The sequence below is a fragment of the Balaenoptera physalus genome (assembly GCF_965194825.1).
Source record: "Balaenoptera physalus genome assembly, chromosome: 8".
Classification (NCBI taxonomy): Eukaryota; Metazoa; Chordata; class Mammalia; order Artiodactyla; family Balaenopteridae; genus Balaenoptera; species Balaenoptera physalus.
This window is the reverse complement of record NC_138887.1, coordinates 53,274,404-53,295,151: the sequence shown is the minus strand read 5'-3', so window position 1 is coordinate 53,295,151 and position 20,748 is coordinate 53,274,404. Positions and strand designations below refer to the sequence as shown.

General features: G+C 35.1%; 1 long non-coding RNA gene across 1 annotated transcript in view; it reads right to left on the bottom strand.

Moving 5' to 3' along the window:
* LOC309665933 overlaps positions 1–19,214 on the bottom strand; it is a 207,809-nt gene extending 188,595 nt beyond the window's left edge. Inside the window, exon 1 of the long non-coding RNA XR_014266785.1 lies at positions 13,751–19,214. This is a non-coding gene — a long non-coding RNA (uncharacterized lncRNA). The remainder of the gene's footprint in view (positions 1–13,750) is intronic.
* Positions 19,215–20,748: the final 1,534 nt, after the last annotated feature.

Sequence of the window (20,748 nt, the reverse complement as noted above, 5' to 3'; positions counted from 1 at the left end):
TTACAGAGATTCTGCTGGGATTCTAATAGGAATTATATTGTATTTATATACTTATAACACTGATAATTTTATTTTATTAATAAGTATTCCCATCCAAGAATTACTATGCCTTCCACTACTTAAGATTAATTTTTTATGACTCTTAATAAAATTCTACATAACTGGCTCTGAATCTTTTTGGTTAAATTTATTGCTAAAGTTTTCATCACTATTGTGAATGAAATATTTTCCCATTCCACATTTTTATTGCTAACACAAGAAAACCTATTGGCTTTGCTTATATTTATCTTGTATCCATCCTTACCAAATACACTTTTTTTTTCCACTGGTATTTCTTTATACACATAGAGTATCATTGGCAAAGAAGAGAAGTTTTATATCTTATTCCTCAATGTTTTATAATATTCTCTTGTTTTATTACATTTGCTGGAACCACCAATACAATAGCAGTAGCTGTTACATTATTTAGTCTCTGATTTTAATTGAAATATATTTTAGTATTGCACCACGTAGAAAAATATTAGCTGTTGGTTTCTGATGAATAGCCTGTCTCATTCAAGTAAGTCATTTTTATTCTTTCTTTCAGAATTTTTTTAACAGTTGCTGAACTACAGCTACATAGTCCTTTTTCTGCATTGCATTATATAGGGTCAAGTTCAGCTGCGAAGAGCAGATGACTAAAAGTCATCTGGCTTAAAACATATAGAAGTTTGTTTTTCTTTGGTGTATAAATGTGGTAAGCCAAGGGCTGGGGTGACAGACCCACAATCACTGGGACCCAGGCTCCTTCTATCCTATTGTTCTGCCACCTCAACAAATAGCTGTGGTGCCATAGATGCCTCAGGGTCAGTCACCATGTTTTCATTCCAGCCAGCAGGAAAAATAAATGAAAAAATGAAGGGCAAGTCCTCTTCCTTTGAAAAACCTTGCCAAAATATGCGCACACTGCTTTTATCTGCATTACATTGGTCAGAAATTAGTCATACGGCCTTGCCGTACAATTTTCCACTCTTTTTATCCCCTGCCTTTTGTGGTTTTAAATAAGCATTTTATAGGATTCTATTTTCTCTCCTTGCTTAGTATATTGATCATATTTCTGTTTTTAAAATTTTTTTTAGTGGTTGCCCTAAAGTTTGCAATATACGTTTACAGCTAACCCCAATTCACTTTCAAATAGCACCATACCACTTCACAGGTAGCGTGAATACTTACAAGTACAATATAAAACTAATTCCTCTCACCTGTTTCCTGTATCATTGCTATCATTCATTTCACTTATACAGGCATGCCTAACCATATACATGCATATGTATACACACACACACACACACACAAGATATATATGTAAGCATACATAATCGAATACACTGTATTATTATTCTGAATGAACTGTTATATGTTAGATCAATTAAGAACAAGAAAAATGAAAGTTTTTATTTTCCCTTTGTGTATTCCTGCTTCAATGCTCTTCCTTACTTTATGTGGATATGAGTTTCTGACATGTTTTTCTTCTAAAAAATACTTCTTTTAATATTTCTTACAAGGCAGGTCTATGGAGGCAACAAATTTCCTCAATTTTTGCCTGAGAAAATATTTCTCCTTCCCTTTTGAAGAATAATCCCACAGAATTCTAGGATGGTGGAGTTTTTTCTCTCAACACTTTAAATATTTCCCTCCACTCTCTTTTTGTTTACATAGTTTCTGACAAGTTGGATTTTATTCTTATCTTTGTTATGCCATAGGTAAGGCACTTTTTTCCTCCAGCTTCTTCCAGGATTTTTCTTTCCCTTTGATTTCCTTCAGGTTGAAATGATATACCTAGGTGTAGATTCTTGGCATTTATCCTGCTTAATGTTCTCTGAGCTTCTTGGATCTGTGGTTTAGTCTCTGGCATTAATTTGGAGAAATTCCCAGCCATTACTGTTTCAAATACTTCTTCTGTTCCTTTCTCTCTTTCTTCTCCTTTGGTATTCCCTTTACAGATATGTTACATCTTTTATAGTTGCCCCACAGCCCTTGGATATTCTGTTCTGTTTTTCAGTCTTTGTTCTCTTTGCTTTTCTATGATATATCCTCTAGCTCAGAAATTCGTTCCTCAGCTGTGTCCATTCTACTAATTAGCCCATCAAAGGCATCCTTCATTTCTATTACAGTGCTTTTGATCTCTAGCGTTTCTTTCTGGTTCTCTCTTAGAATTTCCATCTCTCTGCTTACATTGTCCATCTGTTCTTGCATGCTGTCTACTTTAACCATTACAGCCCTTGGAATATTATCCATAATTATTTTAAGTTCTAAGCTTGATAATTCCAACATCCCTGCCACGTCTGATTCTGATTGTTGCCCTGTCCCTTCTAATTGTGTTTTTTGCTGTTATGCCTTGTAATTTTTTCTTGACAGCCGGATGATGTGATGGATACAAGGAACCACTGTAAATAGGCCTTTGGTAATGTGGTGGTGAGCTGTGGCGGGGGGGGCGGGGGGGATGTTCTATTGTCCTATGATTAGGGCTCTGACTCTTAGTGAGCCTGTGCCTCTGACGTGTGAACTTCACAAGTGTGTCTCAGTTTTTTCCTCCCCTTAGGTGAGAGACAGGATGGCTAGAGTGGGCTGGAGTTGGGTACGTTCTCCCTCACTAAGTCAGTTGGGCTCTGGTTAACTAGTTTCCCCTGAGATCAGGCCTTGTTAAGAACACATTGCTCTGGTTTATTTCCACATGGTTGCTTTTCTCCTCCCCCTGCCAGAAGCACTAGGAATTTTTCTCCCATATTTACTGTAGGAAGCTGGTTAGTTCCTAGAGGTAAATCACAATATTGTGGGGGGCCCCCTATGAATGGGTCCACCTGGGGTTTTTAACTCTCTGAGTTGCCCACACTGAGCCTCCAGCGATTCACCAATTATAGCGCAGGCTTTCCTACCCCAGCACTAGTTCCTGTGGCTATTTCTGCTTGAGAGTCTCTGCTCAGGTAAACAGGGACAGCCTGTAATCACCTGTTCATCTCTCCAATCCTGGGGGCAGTGGTTAGCCCTTTGTCCTCCTCTCTCTTACGGATCCAAGTAGAGTTATTAATTTTCCAGTCTGTTACTTGTTGTCAGGATGGAATGGCAGCTTCCAAGTTCCTTATATACAGAACCAGAAACCAGAAGTCAGAAATACAATTTTTATTCTAGGCAACCATGTACCCAGCTGAAATTGGAATATTGTATTACCTTTGAAGATGTGGAGAACAGATATTGTGGGAGAGCCAACAGTTACTTCCACAAGTATGTACTCTATGACCTCTGGAATTTTGTCCTCTGTTTATTATAATAAATTATATTGACAGATTTCCTGATATTGAAAATTCTTGGAATAAAAGTTACTTAGTCATATTGTGTTATTTTCCATATACATGCCCAAATATATAAATTATAAAATTTGACCCGAGAAGAAGTAGAAAGCATGAATTTACCACTACCAAAGAAGATATTACAACGCTTGTTAAAGTTCCTTCATTATAAAGATAGCAGGACCACTTGGTTTTATGACTTAGTCAATCTATATTTCAAAAAATAAAAACAGACAAATCAAATGTCATTTAAATCACTCCAGTTCATAAAAAGGAAATATTCCCAAATCATGTTATGAAAGGAGCATTTAATACTAACAACCTGTTAGAGATTGTTTATGAAAACTGTAGATTTATCTCACTTATACATTTATATGCAAATTTTTTAAGTAAAATAATTACAGTGTCTATAGTAAAGCTGTTGGTTTGGGAACAAAAGGATGCTCCCACTAGGAATTTGTCAGGTGTACATTACCATGATTTTTTTTTAAAAAAGTAGGTCTCCTGAATACTGGTGGAGTAATTTAAGCCATAGCTATCAATATAGAGCTACAGCCTCTCTAAATAACTTTGGAAAAGTGGACCCTATTCCACAACTTTTTATATTATTTAACTTCAACAAGCCTCAATTTCTCCATTTATATTAATAATATTGGAATAATAATAGTATTCTTGGGGCAGTTAAATAAGATAGTGTAAGTAAAGTATCTTTTTTTTTTTTAATTTTATTTATTTATTTATTTATTTTTGGCTGTGTTGGGTGTTCGTTTCTGTGCGAGGGCTTTCTCTAGTTGTGGCGAGCGGGGGCCGCTCTTCATCGCGGTGCGCGGGCCTCTCACTGTCGTGGCCTCTCTTGTTGCGGAGCACAGGCTCCAGACGCGCAGGCTCAGTAGTTGTGGCTCACGGGCCTAGTTGCTCCGCGGCATGTGGGATCCTCCCAGACCAGGGCTTGAACCCGTGTCCCCTGCACTGGCAGGCAGATTCCCAACCGCCGCGCCACCAGGGAAGCCCTAAAGTATCTATTATGTGTTTGGTTTATGATGGGTGCTCAGTATTAGCTCTCATAAATGGTAATTTCCATTTCCTATATCCTAGAGAAGTAGAGTTTGCAATGCAAAGGGCCTATCATGTTACCCTATCTAAAACAATTTGCCGGTAGAAAAGTGATTCTTTTATATCCTTGTTTTGAGGTTTTTTACTTTTCTGTCTTTATGAATGAAAAACCTAGCCAATCGGGACAGCCATTTTTAAAACAATTTTCACTGCAGTTAAGACTTTGTTTCACACCTTTTCCCCAAAATTAAAGACAGCCCTCAAGTGTGCATGAAATACAATAACAAATTAGACATAGAAGATGTCTAAGAAAAGGACACTGAAAGGGATAAAGTAAAATCATGAATTATGTAAATGAAAACCCCACATACTATAGAGTCCTATGAACGTGCTGTGGTTAGGCATGTACTTCATTATAAAATTCCTTACAGTAAGTGCTGTAAGATACTAACTAACCTCCTATGCATTTCAAAACTGAATTTTCTGCTTTGGTTCCTTTTTTAAAGAAAGGACGTTGTATGTCTTAATAGGCATCCTCTCTTATAAAAGCATACGAAGATTATTTTGATGTCTGATATCAAGTCAAAATCTTACAAATTCTGTAGATGCTAGGCACCAACCTAAACCTCGACTTCTGTCCAAAAATCTGAACAGAATCATTAATGATTTTTTAATTTTCCAAAACCAAATACATAGATGACTTAGATGATTTCGGTTTAGAGGGTTGTTTTATTATGGGCCATTTTCCTAAGGGTCACTATATGAATTAATTATAAAAACATTTACCCGATGAGATTTTGAAATATAACAATTTGAATGGTAACTAACAGAAAGTTCAGTTATATTTTAAATCAAGAAAAATGGGTTGGGCTTCCCTGGTGGCGCAGTGGTTGAGAGTCTGCCTGCCAATGCAGGGAACACGGGTTCGAGCCCTGGTCTGGGAAGATCCCACATGCCACGGAGCAACTACGCCTGTGAGCCACAATTACTGAGCCTGCGCATCTGGAGCTTGTGCTCCGCCAACAAGAGAGGCCGCGATAGTGAGAGGCCGGCGCACTGCGATGAAGAGTGGTCCCCACTTGCCATAACTAGAGAAAGCCCTCGCACAGAAACGAAGATCCAACACAGCCATAAATAAATAAATAAATAAATAAATAAATGGATTATCACTTTAAAAAAAAGAAAAATGGGTTACAGCGGCCTTAGCAGTGAACTTATCTATGCTCACTACCACATTGATACATTTATTAGGTCACAATTAAAGTGACTATTTCTCACTCAATCTGAACTTCACTAAAGCCACCTCCAAGTTTGGGCACATAACTAGAAGGCCTAGGCCATAAGGGTTGGGACAGCTGTGATGGATCAAGGGACTCACAACAATCTACGTTTGGATGTTCAGTGAATTTTGTTCTGACTTCTTGAGAGAGGTTTCTGCTCTCTCATCAATGGTTTACTATTATCAAGCAGATTTCAAGTGCAATCACCTTGCTACTTTACTCTTGCATGGCGAGAACTCTGCCAAGAGCCTTGTAACACTGCTTTCGGCTTTCATTTAACTACTCTTAGCCTTGATTACAGGAACAGAATTTGAATATGGAGCAAGTTATGAGAGCTTAACATGAGATCCGACTATTAATGCATCTGTAAAATTTGCATTTTAAAAACCAATGCAAGAATGAGCCAAGCAGAAATGGAATTCAAATATCAAATTTTAAAGATTGTTTTAAGTCCACTTTTTTCTTCAGTTTATAACTTAAAGGATTAATATGCTAATGTTGTTTTAAAGCAAAAGTTAATTTTTTTCTGTAAAAGGCCACAGAATTGACAATTTTTTCTGTAAAAGGCCACAGAATTGATAATTTAGGCAACACCATCTCTGTTGCAACCACTCAACTCCACCATCATAACATGAAAGCAATCACAGACGACACCTAAACGAATGGGCATAGCTGTGTTTCAATAAAATTTAATTACTAAGACAGCAGACTAGATTTGACTTGCCACCAGTATTTTCTGCACCCCAATTTCAGAAAAAACTGAGTCTATACCTTCCAGTTACAACATTGATCTGTATGTTTTTAATGGTAAGATAGTATTGCCATTCAAAACTGTCAGGTAGCTGCATAGTTATTTGTCACCAAAACATCAAACTGTCTGAAATGCTAAGAACTCTAGAGCCTGTGTACCAGCAAGCTTACTATTTAATGACATCTCAAGCACTTCAAACCATATGATTTCATAGGAGACAAATTATACAAGATAATGTTGACAAACTAGAAGGCTAACCCTTCATATTTAGTAACCTAAGGATATACACATCCTTCTGAAGCAATCTACAGAATTTTTTTTGCATGTCAAATTCATTTTAACTGCAGTTTCATGGGAAAATAAAAGTAGCTGAATACAGTTACAGAATCCAGAGATGCCTCAACTGACACTGAATGGTGTGGGCTTCCTCATTCATCTGACTGCTCAGGATAGAATATTTATATTTATGCTTATTACAATGCTTGTAACTGGCATTGGCTGTTGCTATGATTTCCAGTGTGACATAATTATGGTAAAGAGAAAACAGCCTACAGGGAGACACATGTAAGGTCCTGTAGTATTTTTTTTTTCCTGGTGGCTCATTCGCTTTCTCCATGATTTTCTAAAATAGAGTGAAAAGCAATCTCAGGGGAGTAATAGTTTACCATAGGGAACTACAAGGATATTGAATTTAAAAAAAGCACATAAACACATTATTAACAACTCAAGAAAAGTGAAGATGCAAAAAAGCTTTCTAATAAAGGCACATGCTGACAGGTATTTCTGAGGATGGGTAAAAATAATGCCTTATTTATTTATTTATGTTTTACATAACAAAACAAGCTTTCTCTAGTCATGAAGCATTTTAAAATGCCACTCTCTCTTCCTGTAAACATTCCGGTCTCTATTGACAAGAGCACCAGAACTGTATCTCCAAAAAGCTTTTTCTATTCACGTGGAATATTTTATGGTTTGATGCCCAATTAATCTGCTACAGTTTAGCTTTGTGGGGCTCAAGTGTCTGCTTCACTTAGCTGTTATACCTCTAAATGGGTCAGCGCTCTTTAAAATTTAAAGAGTGAAAGGAGACTTGGGATGTACACAAGGAAAACACCATGTTCTCTAATATGTTGTTGCATTTTAAATCAAAATAATTAATAGAAATGATTATTCATGAAACAATTTTTCTTCTAGATACTTGAACTACATTTTCATTTGCCTTAAATGTATGGCTCTGCTTCAGGTTCCACTCTTTTTCTCATGTTCAATGGTAAAACCTGCCTTTTCATGACATTTACACCCTTTGAATATTTATAAACTGCTACCATACTCTCAATTCTTTGCCTTTAAACTTGATTCCTATTTTCATGGGTACATGGATATTCAACCATAAAACAGGAGCAAGTCAATGACAAAGCACCAAACTGACTCACTCTTTGATGACAGGTTCTAAAATCCTTCATCTCATTCCAACAAGAAAGGTTTTAACTCTCTACCAATTTCTAACCATTAACTCTCTTCTTTATTTCTTTATCCCTTCAAATGCGGACGATTCATGTGCTTTAAGGCAGCTTGGCAGATTTATAATATATAAATACTGGGAGAATCAGAATATATGCCAGTAGTTGTAAACTACAGATGCACAGTGATTATTTTCAGAAATGGATGTAGGGAATGTCCACAGATGTTTGGAGTTTAGTCTCTTTGAAAATGTTGTATTTGAGTTATGATGGAAATAAACAAATATCAGTGTAGCTAAGCAATTAAGACATTTATTCTGTTGGTTATGATAAACAATGCTGTGTCCCCCATGTTGTGTTTTTAGCGTATTATTAACTTCAAGGTCTGACATTGACCGAAATAGTAAGTACAAATGCTGGTTAGTGAAAAATAATGCCAATGAGTTGATTATTATACCAAAAATGATGCTTGTTCTACACTTACAATAACAGGAAAATGATATCTTTCACTATCAGAAAATAATTCTACCTACAATGAATAATGTCTCCTTTGCATTCTCCCTCAAAATATAAATAAGAATTAACAAACAATTCTGGGATTGGAAGTATTACATGGATTAAATTAAACAAACAAACCTAAAATGTAGTCAGCACCTCATCTACCAAACATTTTTATCTGCTAACAATCTACACAAGGACTAAAGTGAGGGATATGACATTATCAAAAATAGGTGCTCAAATGAGTGATAACTAGTGTCTGGATAACCAGCCTCCAAATAAACTGGATTCTGTTATTTCTGTTTTGCAATTACAGTTCTCCTAAGCTGCCACTGCAGCTTATAGATAACTAAACTCATTTATTAATCTTAGTAGCATTTTTGTATATTCCATTGAATTTTCTACATAGTTGGTCATATTATTTACAAGTAAAAAGTTTTACTTCTTCCTTTTCAATCCGAGGGTTTTTGTTTTTTGTTTTGCCTTATTACACTGGGTAATACCTTCAATAAAATGTTGAATAGAAGTGTTCAGAGTTGGCATCTTTGCCTTGTTTGTGATCTTCGAGGTAGAAGCATTTAGCCTTTCACCTTTAAAAGTGATGTTATATATTTTTTCATGGATGCCTTTTTCAGGTAGATGAAGTTCCCTTTAACTCTTAGTTTTCCAGGTGTTTTTATAATAAATAGGCATTAAACTTTATCAAATGCTTTTTCTGCACCTATTTAGATAAGCTTATGAGGTTTTTTCACCTTTATTCTGGTAATTATGTCAACTTCACTGATTGATTTTTCAAGTGTGAAACTAAACGTGCATTTCTGAGATAAATCCTACTTGGACATGAGGTATTATCCCATCTATATATTGCTGGATTCTTTAAGAGTGTGTCTACGTTCATAAGGAATATCAACCTGAATAGTTTTCTTTTCTTGTATGTCTTTGTGTGATTATGGTATAAAGGGAGTGCTGGCTTCCTCTCATCATCTTTTGTGTCTGTAGGCTCTGTAGTGATTCCCCTTTCTAAAATTTTCTGATATTAATTTGTCTCCTCTCATTTTTCCTTTGTCAGTTCCATAGAGATTTTTAATTTTATTGATCTCTTCAAAGAATATGCTTTGTTTCATTATTTTCTCTCAAGTTTTCCTGATTTCAATTTAATTGATTTCCTCCTTTTATTTATTTTGGGTTTAGGTAGCTCTCCTCTAATTAAAGTGAGGAATTAGATAATTTAATTTACAATTCCTCCTATTCTAATAGGCCTATACACTGTAAATTTTCCTCTATGTATTGCTTTAGCTGCATCCTCCACACTTTAATGTGCTGTATTTTAGGTTTCATTTTCTTCCAAGTAGTTTCTAATTCTATTAGTGATTTTTTCATTGGTCTTATGTTTTTAATGGAAAATACTGTTTAATTTCCAGATATCTGAAGACATTTTGAACACCTTTTGGTTATTTGTTCCTAAATTGTTGTGATCAGAGAACAAACTCTGTATGATTTCAACTTTATTACATATTTTCCAAGTATTTTATATATGTTAGGACATATTTTATAATTCAGCATACAGTATATACTGGTAAATGTTGTATGGTTACTTGATAATAAATGTTATATAAATGTTAATTAGGTCTAGTTGGCTGTTAATTCCAATCCATTTTTCTACATTTTTACTGATTTACATTTCACTTATTATATCAATTACTGAGGAAAGAATGTTGAAATGTTTTTTTAAAGTATAGCATCTAAAAGTAATATAGAACCCATGCTCTTGGATTGGAAGAATTAATATTATTAAAATGCCAAACTACCCAAAGCAATCTACAGATTTAATGTGATCCCTATCAAATTACCCATGACCTTTTTCACAGAACTAGAACAAATAATCCTAAAATTCATATGGAACCATGAAAGACCCAGAATTGCCAAAGCAATACTGAAGAAAAGGAACAAAGCAGGGGGCATAACCATTCCAGACTTCAGAAAATATTACAAAGCTACAGTAATAAAAATAGCATGGTACTGGCACAAAGACAGGCATACGGATCAATGGAACAGAACAGAGAGCCCAGAAATAAACCCACACACCTATGGTCAATTAATCATCGACAAAGGAGGCAAGAATATACAATGGGAAAAAGACAGTCTTTTCAGCAAGTGGTGTTGGGAAAGTTGGACAGTCACATATAAATCAATGAAGTTAGAACACACCCTCTCACCATATGCAAAAATAAACTCAAAATGGCTTAAAGACTTAAACGTAAGACATGGCACCCTAAAACTCCTAGAAGAGAACATAGGCAAAACATTCTCTGACATAAATTGTACCAATGTATTCTTAGATCAGTCTCCCAAGGTGATGGAAATAAAAACGAAAATAAACAAATGGGACCTAATCAAACTTAAAAGCTTTTGCACAGCAAAGGAAACCATAAACAAAATGAAAAGACAACCTACAGAATGGGAGAAAATTTGCAAACAATGCGACTGACAGAGGCTTAATTTCCAAAATATATGAACAGCTCATACAACTGGACAACAAAAAGACAAAAAACCCAATTGAAAAATGGGCAGAAGACCTAAAGAGACATTTTTCCAAAGAAGAAATACAGATGGCCAATAGGCACGTGAAAAGATGATCAATGTTGCTAATTATTAGAGAAATGCAAATCAAAACTACAATGAGGTATCACCTCACACCAGTCAGAATGGCCATCATTAAAAAGCCTACAAATAACAAATGCTTGAGAGGGTGTGGAAAAAAGGGAACCCTCCTACACTGTTGGTGGGAATGTAAGTTGGTGAAGTCACTGTGGAAAACAGTATGGAGATTTCTCAGAAAACTAAAAATAGAATTACCATATGATCCAGCAATCACACTCCTGGGCATATACCCAGACAAAACTATAATCCAAAAGGATACATGCACCACTATGTTCATAACAGCACTGTTCACAATAGCCAAGACACAGAAACAACCTAAATGTCCACCAATAGATGAATGTATAAAGAAGATGTGGTACATATACACAATAGAATACTACTCAGCCATAAAAAAGAAGAAATAATGCCATTTGCAGCATCATGGATGCAACTAGAGATTATCATACTAAGTGAAGTCAGAAGGAGAAAGACAAATAAAATACCATATGACATCACTTATATGTGGAATCTAAAATATGACACAAATGAACCTATCTATGAAACAGAATCAGGGACACAGAGAATAGACTGGTGGTTGCCAAGGGGATGGGGGGTAGGAGAGGGCTGAACTGGGTGTTTTGGATTAGCAGATGCAAACTGGTATATATATTGATAGAATGGATAAACAACATGTCCTACTGTATAGCATAGGGAACTATATTCAATACCCTGGGGTAAACCATAATGGAATAGAATATGAAAAAGAATGTATACATATGTATAACTGAGTCACTTTGCTGTACAGTAGTGATTAACACAACATTGTAATTCAACTATACTTCAATAAAAAATAAATTGAAAAATTTTTAAATAATATAGGAAATTGATCTCTTTATTTCAAAAATTCAAAAGATTGAAGATTAAAATTTAATTATTCTTCAAAAGAAGAATTTTGATTTTAGTTTAATAAGATAAAAACACAACAAAACAGAATAAGGAATAAGTGAATTTTATAGAACTAGTTAACTTTTGGCCTACATGAAACTTCCTTATACAACATATGTGGTTTCCTTGATTTAAGTCTGACTTCCAGAGAACCAAATTAAAATACTTCAAGGGTAATTCCACCCCAAATTTCAAGGTAACTAACTTTTTGCTCTGTTTCTCTTTTGCAGACTATTTCTATCTTTTTCCATGTAGAGTGGAGTTTAACTCTTTTTTTATAATTTTATAAGTTAGGTTGTTTACTATGTAAGTACTCAAATTGCTATTCTACAAGTATAGTCAATATATACCTTGAGAGACCAATTATTCATAATTGGTTTCCAGTAAACCTATTTCTTCCGACTTCTATTGGATGACATTGACTATGTCAAAGAGAAAATACAGATACAAGTAAAAGAAAAAAATAGTTTTAAGAAAGATAGAAAAGAAGTGGACTTGGGGCTTCCCTGGTGGCGCAGTGGTTGGGAATCTGCCTGCTAGTGCGGGGAACACGGGTTCGAGCCCTGGTCTGGGAGGATCCCACATGCCGCGGAGCGGCTGGGCCCGTGAGCCACAATTGCTGAGCCTGCGTGTCTGGAGCCTGTGCTCCGCGGCAAGAGAGGCCGCGATAGTGAGAGGCCCGCGCACAGCGATGAAGAGTGGCCCCCACTTGGCACAACTGGTGAAGGCCCTCGCACAGAGACGAAGACCCAACATAGACATAAATTAAAAATAAATAAAAAAAAAAAAGATCTCCTCTCTTAGCAGCTTTCAACTATACATTATTGTTAAAAAAAAAAAAAAAAAAAAAGAAGTGGACTTAATCCAGGAAGTTCAGTTTTAGCCTTAAAATGGTAGCTTACAAGAGAAAACTTGTCATTTTCCTTCATAGTGCATAATTTAATATATTAGAACAATTTAATTTTATGGGACTTGCACAATAACACCAGATTTTTCTGGTTCATTGATCACTAATTTTGTGTGTGACGATATTGATGTTGTAGGATACAGAGCCAGATGTCAGGTTCTGTGCCATATTGCTAACATGGGCAGCTGATTTATAGTTAGTTATTCATTGCCATTAATTGGCTTCTTAAGATTTTTTCCATTCAAATTGAGAACTCAAGATGTTATCTGGGCTAAGCTTTTTGCAAGAAAACTGTTTCCTAATTCCTAATGCTTTGACCTCAAGAATGTTTAAGAAAAAGGCTGCTGTGATGTATGCATGGGATTTACAATAAGTCTGTTAGATGTCTTCTTCAAAAAGAACAACTGTCAAAACACAAGCCAAAATTTAAATGTAGGCAATAGTAGGAGATTTTTCTGTAACCCAAATGTCCGCTGCACAATACCCATTAATTTGACTTACCACTTCACTCCAAGTAAGTCCAAGTATTTTGGAAATAAAAAATCCTCCCTATATTCTGAACAAATTCAATAAGGTATAAGGAGACAGGATAAAGACCTTCATTTTTGTGACTTCTTGATCTAGAATTCTGCTTTCACACTTGCTCTTTATCTCCTCTATCCCAATCAGTATATCCCAACTCAGTATATCCCAATTGAAATATATCTTCTTTGATTTCTACAGAACAAATATTCCAACGCAGTAAGAATTTGAAGGCATAAATGATTTCTGGAATAGAGTGCACAAAAGGACTTATGTTCCAGCCACAAAATCAACTTGAAAGTAAATAATAAGTATCATCTATCTTAAAATTCCCTTTGATTATATCACCAGCAGGGACTGCCACTGACCTTTCATTTTATGTAATCTCAGTTCTCTTCATCTTGTTGGTTCTTCTCTCCATCCTTCATTCCATATGTTCTCTCATCTCCTCTTTCCTCCTCTGAAAAAGTAGCAAATTTTTTCCTGGTCTCTCTTAGGTAAAGTCATTGTCTCCATTTTTACCTGAGCCTTGGTGCCAGCCAATACCAAAGTTCTTGGGGTCAAGCCTCCTACTCAAAGAGCCCTTCAAGTAGCATATCCAGTTCTAAGAATTCTGGGGACAGCTGTTATGTTGGGAGATATTTTATATATTATGTGTATATAATATATCAATTATACATATTATAAATTATATTAAATTATATATTAATTATAAATTCTATAATTTTATAAATTATGTTATCCATTATATATACATTGTATATGCTATATAATATATACATTTTATATATATATACATTTTTATTTTATTATCTATATGGAAGAGGTAAGAGAGGTAAGAAAATATTATTTCATATTGTGAGCGCCTACCATGCGTGGAAGGCTAGGAAGAGAGCACTGCTTTTGGTACTATGGTGAAGGCAACTTGACCTCTCATACCTTTAGGGAATTTTAACATTTTATAACATAATATAATTTAAAATAAATACAAACTTAGTAAAAGTATATTAAATCTCTAATACCAAATATTATTAAATATGTTTAGGACATTGTATTTCCATAAAGTGTCCTTTTACCATAGGCCTTACTTTCTGCCACAATGGACCTGAAACTTCCCTGCTCATTTGGAGGATATGATAAAACTAGATACCATTTGAATGAAATGTTATAATTTATAAACCTAAAAAGTATTAATTTCTAAATTATATTTTCAGTAGCATGTCCATTGCATGCAAACATGCCATTTTCAATAATACAACATAAAAAAAAAGTTTAAAATAATCTATTTTTCCCTGTAATATGCCCCATGTTAAAGGCCAAATGTGCCATAAAGGATTAGTTAAGTGAAAAGAAATTTGTATTTCTCTTTTCATGTGCATTTTTAATCATTTCTTCTTTCACCAAAAAAAAAAAAAAAAACTGAAAATAAAATTCAATTCCATTCTTTCATCACTTTCATCAAACAGTTGCCAACCACATCCTTTACCAGGAAATAAGGGTCAGAAAGTTTTAGTGGAGGAAGAAAAGTTACAAAGTAGAATAAATAATCTCTAATCTTAGGAGGATAAAATTCATACTGGAATCTGGGGGAAAAAAAGGTTCACAAGAGTATGTTAAATATTAAAGATTTACTAAACAACATGCTGCAAAACACATTTTAATTGTTAAGGCAATGTCAGGGAGTATTCAGTACGGGCTGAAGTTTGACCTCTAGGTTAAATCTTCAGCTAGAAGCTGGAACTTAAAGGTATATGTGTAACTGATATATTGAACTATCATAATTCATGACTTAATTGAAATGTGAATTTTTTTCCCTCTACAATTATCCTCTAAACTTTATTCAGTAGGGGTGGTTTCCTCTAGCACCAGTTGAAAACTCACAGGCTCACTCTTAGATAATAAACATTCCTATGGACACTTTAAGACAAACAGAAATGCAGTTTAGGAATTAGAATGTCTAGTCCAGGATAGTAATCAAAATTTTGAACTGGATTTAACATTAAGTCTTCCTTCCTCCACCAGCTTGGGCCTGCTTTCCCCAGTTTGCTGGCCTGTTTTTGCTTTTTCCAGGGGCTAGTGGTAAGAAAAAGAGAACAGGTGAGATTATACTAGGCCTTCTTCTGGCTATCAGCCTTCACACCCTCTGGACCTGCAGATTTTTAAAGCTGACTCTCTCAAAGAGCATTTTGATGGAGTCTTCAAAGAGTCTCTGATTAGCTACTCCAAGGACAGTTTCTTTGCTCAGAGAGGATATACCTTTATTCCAAATGGTTGTGAATTCTCCATCTTACTGACACTAGGACCCCTACTAAATACAGCTCCTTGTCACTTGGTTTCTGTTCTCTCCCCCTCTCTCTCTCTCTCTCTCTGCAGTGATATGCTACAGCTAGCTCTTAGAGGCTCACTACAGCAGATTGTGCGCATTTCTTTCCAACTCCATGTTCAGTGATGCCATGTTGGTAGCTTGAAATTGGTCATAATGGCGATATTTATACCACAGAAATAGACAAATGCTACAAATTGTGTGTCCGGGGAGCACTGCTTTTATTTGGGTTTTTTTTTTTTTGAGAATCAGTTTTTCAGCACAACACTGGGCCCACAGCGTACACTTAAACATCCCTTGCCCCAGCAATCTATAGATGTACAGGCAAATCACAACATTGCTTCTTCTAATGGCTCCATCACAACACAGCAGCTAGTATTGTTTTGTTCTCTGAATATACCTGGTAGAAGCCAGACCACAGAAAGGCTCAATGTAGCAGTCACATATTAAGCTCCCTACATGCCCTTGGAAGTCTCTCCATCATCAGGTTTGATGAAGAGGAGCAGGCATTCTGACTCTGAAGGGGTAGGGCTCACAGCACAGATTTCTCCCAGGATACCTTCTGTCCCAAATCCACTCTTCTAATCCACTCTCTGACTCACTATATCCTCCAAGAGTTGTGGAAGTGATGAATTTTGCATTTATAAGGTCTTTGAAAATTCACATCTTTTTTGTATTGATGTCTTATTCAAAACTCAATTTTAGCACCCCGTTTCAAGAAGTAAGTATAAATAATGAAAAAGAGTAGGGAATCCCAAACATATATTCTGTATAGAAGGACCAGCAAAAATAAGGTCAAATGAGAGAACATATCAATCTCATATTTTGTGACTATAGTTGTTGTTGGAGTTTTTGTTGGGGGGGTGTTTTTGTTTGTTTGTTTGTTTTTTATGTAGTAGGGAAGCAAGTTCATGTGTTGAAACTCATTTAATTTGAAAGGAAAAAAACTACTTTAACTGAGCCCGGGGTAGGCTCTGTGCTAGCCTGGGAAGCGCTTCTTATACTTAATGTACAAAGGAATCTCCTGGGAGGTCTTGTTAAATTGCAGATCCTAATTCAGTAAATCTAGGTGGGGTTAAGATTCTGTATTTATAACAGGGATCCAGGTCATCCCCATACTACTGGTCTGGATTGTCTTTGAACAGCAAAGGACTAGGAAAACACACACACACACACACACACACTCATGAAATAAAACAATTCTATGAGATGCTTTTTATTATCTCTATTTTATCAATAAGAAAACTGAGGCTGAATGAGGTTAACTTGTCCGACTACACAGATAAGTGGCAGAGGGGATCCACAACTACATGTGTCTTCTTCCCTTTCTCTTTCCAGTGGATGACACAGCATCCCTGAAGTTGATACTGTTATTTTCAAACTATAATCTGGTAAAAAATAAATAAATAAATAACAATGTTGACTTTAATTTCCTTATAATATGATTGACTTCCTATTTTCATGTAACTGTTCAGATTCTTCTATTTCATAGCCCCAGAGTTAAAATGGATTTAATCAATATCATGTTCCATGCCTTTTATTGGTATATATAGCTTAACTATGGAATGTCTTCTAGATACTTGGTCCACATCTACATGGTACAAATGTCTGCATCAAAGAGGTGTATTTTGTACTCTACAGCGGTATATCTGTGAGTCTTCAAGTTATCCCAGGTATACTGTCCAGCAAAGAGATTTCTAAAACATGTATTGACTCTCTTTATCCCCCTACACTTCTATGGAATTTGTATAGAATGCTATCCAACGGTCACAAAAGCTGAGCCCCAAGAAAAAACATGATTAATGTGGGCTTCCCCTAGAAAGGTGGTATTAGCCACCTGAACCCACAAATTTCAATTTTTTAAAGATAATAATCTTTAAGTCCTGATTGCTCATAAAATACTTGGGTTCTTACAGTGCATTTGTACAAAATACAAAATTATTCATTAAATAATGATTCTTTTAATATAAATATTTATACATTTATTTTATTAATTGTTGTCATTGCTGCAGAGCCTCAATCCCTTGATCTTTACCTTTATGCTTGTTTAGAACGAAATGAAGGAAGGAAGACAGAAGGATGTGAGTCACATGCTAACAAAAATAACAAAACAGGCTTGGCCACAGATAATTTCCTGAAACCAGTATGAGAAGAAATAAGCTATGTGAAAGAAAAACATTAGCAAGCCATTTCGTGAAACAGTAAAATTTCCAAATATAATTGAAAAGAGAAAATCCTTTCCAAACAAAATATCTGTTCCTGAGCCTGAGGTAATAAATAAATAAATAAAAGGTGGGGAAAGCTCAGTCTTAATTTTTTTTTTTAAATTGTTTGCTTTCCGGATTTACACTATGATTGAGGAGCTGTTTAATAAAAACAAAAAGAAACATTTAGGTAAAATTTTTTTGATAAATAATAATATAATCTCTATGCAAGAGATGTAATAAATTGGTATGTATTCTGGGGTTCACTGAGTTTTAACTTTGAAAACATCTCTTTGGATAAATGGAGTTTAATAATTGGGAATAATTTCATGTGAAATATCATATCAAAAGACCCAGAAAAAACATAAAAAATGTTTGATTATCACAACACAGCCATTAAAAATCATTTTGATAAAAGTCAGGTCCATCCTGGTTTTAAAACATTTTAAAAAACCAGGATTAAAAATTGTTGTATTTATATGCAAAAACAGCAGTCTATCTAAAATCAATCGCCATTTTCTTAATATAAACATTAGATACCTCCATAAATTAAAATCTAGAACAAAGGATGTTCATAATCCTCACTAACATAAAATATGTAGAAATAGCCTTTTTCAACACATGTACAAGAATCATGAAGGTGTTTTCTGCGTTATTCATATAAACAACTTGGATATATGATGAAATATGCCATGTTCATGGATGAGGAAATAGAGTGTTACTAAAATATTAGTTCTTTTAAAATTAATTTATAAATTTGCAATAATTACATCAACATTTCAAGAGGAGCTTTTGAAACGAGACAAAATTTTTTAGATTTCATATGAAAGAATAAATGACAAAAGGAGGTCAGAAAATTTTAAAAAAGAAGAGTAATGGGTAAAGGAAGTTTAACCCTCCCAAATATTAAAACATGTTATAAAGTTCTAATAATGTGAAGAACATGGTACTATCAAATATGTAAGAATCAAATATGTAATAAATAAGGCATTCCAAATGAATAAGGAGAAGGGGAAGATTTGTTTGATAAATAGTTCTGAAACAATTCCAGAATGATGAAAGTGTAAAATTTTTTAATAACTAATAATAAATTACATCATAAAAAATAATAAAAGTTAAGTAAACAAATTTGCCAGTCATGGGAGGGGGGGAAAAAAAAGCACCTAAACTTAAAAACAAAGGAACAGATTGCTAGATTTAAAGATCTAAAATTTCCAAAATTCTGTCAATAAATAAATAAATAAATAAATAAACCTTAACAGTAAGAAATATCTGGGTAAGATATTTGCAAGATAAATCAACATGCTCTTGAGGGCTTCCCTGGTGGCGCAGTGGTTGAGAATCTGCCTGCCAATGCAGGGGACACGGGTTCGAGCCCTGGTCTGGGAAGATCCCACATGCCACAGAGCAACTGGGCCCGTGAGCCACAATTACTGAGCCTGCGCGTCTGGAGCCTGTGCTCTGCAACAAGAGAGGCCGCGACGGTGAGAGGCCCGCGCACCGCGATGAAGAGTGGTCCTCACTTGCCGCAACTAGAGAAAGCCCTCGCACAGAAACGAAGACTCAACACAGTCATAAATAAATAAATAAATAAATAAATAAATAAATAAATAAATAAAATCAACATGCTCTTGCATGAACTAAGCACTGACAAAACTGGAGATACACATGGCTAACACTTAAAAATAAACGTCTTCCTTACCAATAATCAAAGAAGTAAAAACATATTTAAACAAAATAGCAAGTTTTTGATTCTTCAAAATAGTAGAAATTTTAAGCAATAAAAATAGCCAATACTGCACACTTTGTTCTTATGTCTTCTGAAGTTGGTTTGGAAATTAACCATTCAATAAAATGATCTACCAGGTGAAAGCAAGTCTTGCACAACATTCTCCTACTCTTACAATTATTAAACAAATATTCTTAACAAGCAGGCAAAAACAGCCTGTACTATACTTTCACCGAAATGCCCGCCCTGCCCTTTTAACTGGACAGACCTCCATCTGGATGCAAAATTAACTGAAGCCAGATATGACAGCCTTCCAGAAGCAGGATCTAGTACCCTGATAGTCAACTCCAGACAACCTGAAATCTTCTAAACCAATGGCTGGTCACAGTATTATTTAGGGATCAAGAATTGGGCCCTATTTTAAGGGAAAAGAGCATAGGCCTTGTTGGTTTCTTATTCTACATCCATACAAGTGTGCAGAGTGTCTCAAACATTTTTAACCAAAACTTTCTTTTCTTGAAAACTTTTAATTTCACTAAGCAGTAAAATCACGCTAATTTATAAGCTGCCAATTTCACCAATAAAAGTTAACTTCTGACCATCATTATGCTAATTCCCATACTGGTTGTCAACTGAGATATAAAAAACAGAAGCACTTGTATTAGCCATTGCTGGGGTATGGACTTCCTGATAAGAACTCCAGCTGGCTTTCTTTGGACTTTTGCACCGTTGATTAGCACCTGGGTTATTCCTTAACCTAACAAAACCTGCATACTCTATATAATGCGAATTAGAGACATTTAATACCAGGTGTATTTTCTCTCCTTGCACATGTTCCCTCTTATTATTGCATCTTGTATGCTTTCAGTATTCCTATCTATGGAGATGAGTGGAACTACTACACAGCTCAAGTTGTATTCAGCTTAGGTCCATCAACACTGATTCTGGTAAATCATTGCAAATGTCAGATTCTTCAAGTGAAAAAGAAAATCCACAATTTGTGCAGAGTGACGATCTATTTTTACTTTCAAAAATTTCATGTACACTCTGCTGAGAAAGATTACTTTTAAGTATTTGATGGTAGTCTAATCTTGCATAATCTCAAACTTA